Here is a 3,349-nt window from a genome sequence, read left to right as displayed (position 1 = left end):
AAATAAAGTTGAACCGTGTCCCTGCGATGACCTTTGGTGACCCCCAGAACTAGGACAAACCTTCCAGTGATTTTTGTTGCTAAAGCAAATGGCCGCCACAGATTGTGCACTAACTGTGCGAGTGTGTTTTCGCGGGGCTACGACAGATGGTGGAGTGAGTGGACGCTGTGTCAGTGTGTGCTGCGTTCAGGAACCACCTCCAGCACAATGGCACAGGAGAGGAAACTGGTGCCGCAACACTTTGGACAAGGGCTGTCAAACTATTACAGAATATGAATATGATTAATGCCAGGGTAGCTGTGGATTAATCACGATTAATCACGATTAATCACAGTGACAATAAAAACATTTTCTGTTGTTCGCTGGAAGAGAAAGAACAAATAACAGTTGGTTTTATTTGTGACTGATCCAAATGTCAAGAATAATATCTAGAGGGAAAACCAATGTTTTAGCTTCACAACCCACCATCGGGGGCAGGATTCCCACTGGCAGCAGTGTTTTTACGCGGACACCTGTGGTGATTGCACTGCGTTCAACAAAAAAACTCATATTTTAGGTGTTTTTTGTTTAATTGTATAAATATTCTATGACCGTGTCATTATTGACATCCAGTTGTGGACCGACTGTGGAGGGTTCTCGGGCCAGAAATGGCCCCCGGGCCAGGACTTCAAATAACCTGAGATAAGACAGGAGAGGAGGAAGAAGAAGAGCCTGGTGCAGCTGCGGAGGTTTGACCAGAACACTGCAGTTCTCCGGACTTCCACCAGGGTCAAACTTCCTGCTGTGATCGTTTCTCTCACTTAACTCTCTAAACAGATTTACCCAGAATTCCTCCCTGGTTTCCATGAATGATTGGGTTTTCTTTTGATTTATCTACATCTCATCCTCACCCCTCCTCTCATCCTCACCCCTCCTCTCATCCTCACCCCTCCTCTCATCCTCACCCCTCCTCTCATCCTCACCCCTCATCCTCACCCCCCCCCCTCCTCACATCCTCACCCCTCCTCTCATCCTCACCCCTCCTCTCATCCTCACCCCTCCTCTCATCCTCACCCCTCCTCTCCCTGTGCTGGACCTGCAGCAGTTCTAATTAAACCCGGGGTCGGTGCTGGTACAGAGTCCTCCAGCTGAGCAGAGGAGAAAGGTTCTAATTCCAGCTCTCAGGATGGAGCACTGACACAAAAGCCCCCCCCCTCCACCCCCGGTCCCTCCCGCGCCCCCACAGAGTCCATGTTGAAAGCTCTCTCCTCAGGCAGCTTTTTTAATAGGCCTCTGCATGCACACACACACACACACACACACACACACACACACATATATAATACAATACACATGAACATGTGCTCAGAAACACACGTTCCATTGACTGTGTGTGAGTGGTGTGTGTGTGTGTGTGTGTGTGTGTGTGTGTGTGTGTGTGTGTGTGTCAGGCTCAGTCCCGTCGACAGCCTTTTCACTTGTCACGTCACGCAGCGGAGCAGTGGCCGAGTGGCCCGCTCTGATTGGCTGGTTTTGTCCTCCACACCACTTTAACATTGATTGTCGACACTCAAAGTTCCAGACAGGATGTGGTTTTGAAAGCACCTGATGCTCAGAGGTTTACTGTCGAAGGAAACACCTCTGACTGGGCACCGTGTGGCGCCGCAGAAATGTGGGTGGGCCCGTAAAGTCTGAAGGAAATGTTGGTCTGAAAAAAATAAAATTCAGATTAAAGGACAGTATTAACATCTGTCCTTCCACCTTAACTGATCTGAGGCACTCACGGAGTGTGTGTGTGTGTGTGTGTGTGTGTGTGTGTGTTGGGGGGGGTAATCATGAAAACTTTGGATGATTAATCACCATTAATTAATCTTCTACTGCTTCTTCCTTTTGCGAGGTCGTAGGATTGGCTGGAAACTGCCCCGTGTTTGTCTTTCTGTACTGGAGGAAATGTTTTTGTCATATTTGAAAAAGATAATTTAAAAAAAAAACAATTAGTCATGATTAATCACGATTAATCAACAGCTACCCCGTGGTTTTTATCCATTGGCAGCCTTAAATAATATCTATCCATTATCTACTGCTTATTCCTCTGCAGTGTTGCAGGGGGCGCTGAAGGCAACCCCAACTTATTTTTCTTTCCAGTCCAGTCTCATACAGAAACAAATGTTTTGGTCATTTTTAGAAATGTTGATTTTAGGAATATTGATTGACTAGATTAACTGTGATTAATGATTAATCCACCGCTCCTTTGTGAATAATTAGGTTACAGTTCATTAATCATTTGACAACTCTCAAAAACTGAGGGATGCCTTTGGTTGCACTTTTCCTGCCATGCCGTCTGTGGCCCAGGGGGGCGCTGGTGTAATTAGTGATTAGCGCTCGTTAACACTGTGGGAAACGCAGTGTTTCTGTGGACGTAAGCAGACTGTGAGAGTTTTCACTGTTTTAACTGCGACTTGACCCAAAAACTCTTCTTTAAAGACTCAGTACCAGCTGAATAAAAAGCCCAGTCAGGGGTTTTTCATGATGACGGAGACGGAAGTACGTTTAACTTTCATCCACGGAAAAACCTAGAAGTCATTACCTCTGCAGAGGCCGTACGTTCTTAATGTCTTTACTTTGGAGAGAAAAATGACTGTCTTCAATTAGCTGGAGGTGCTCAGATTCATCTTGTAAGCCTGAGGTGTTGGAGTGGAGCTCCTGTGTTTTTGCTCTGAATGATAATTCTGCCTGCTGGGATGTTGTGCAACATCTTGGCTGCGGGTTCGTCCTCCTTTTCCTGCCATCTTCTCTTCTCCACCGTCTCCACCGTCTCCACCTCTGTCTGTTCTTTCTCCAGATCCACCACCGTCACACTGTTCTCTCCAGAACACACACAAACACATCGTATCACGGGGCTAACGCCGCACAGCAAACTCCACATAGAACTGACACAGAAATCTTTTGTTTTTCACGTCTGGAAAGGTTCGTCCAATCGTCACGCAGAAACCCAGCCTCTAGGCCCCGCCCACTGATTCACATGAACATTTTTCATTTTCCTGTTTAGATATATTTTATTAATATATTTAGGAGTATTATTTCAAATGTAGTATTTAGCCTGGTCCCTGGAAACTGTCCAAGAAAGGGCCATCGACCCATGGTTTGGAAACAGTGTGCAGCTTCTTTTTTGCGTTTGCGTTTTTATTTTCATTTACTTGGTCAGTTTCCTGTCTACAGTGTTTTTATCTGGGGAGACTCCCATCACCTGTTTTTAGAGCCCCTCCCTCAAGAACAGGGTGTGTGTGTGTGTGTGTGTCTCAGGGTTCGTGACTGGGAATGTGTGATGTGCAGATGACAAAGCAGTGTAATGGCAGGCTACACTTTAGTC

Source organism: Cynoglossus semilaevis, chromosome 5 (assembly GCF_000523025.1).
Source record: "Cynoglossus semilaevis isolate Cse_v1.0 chromosome 5, Cse_v1.0, whole genome shotgun sequence".
NCBI lineage: Eukaryota > Metazoa > Chordata > Actinopteri > Pleuronectiformes > Cynoglossidae > Cynoglossus > Cynoglossus semilaevis.
The sequence above is the reverse complement of the archived record's forward strand: the minus strand, read 5'-3'. Positions refer to the sequence as shown.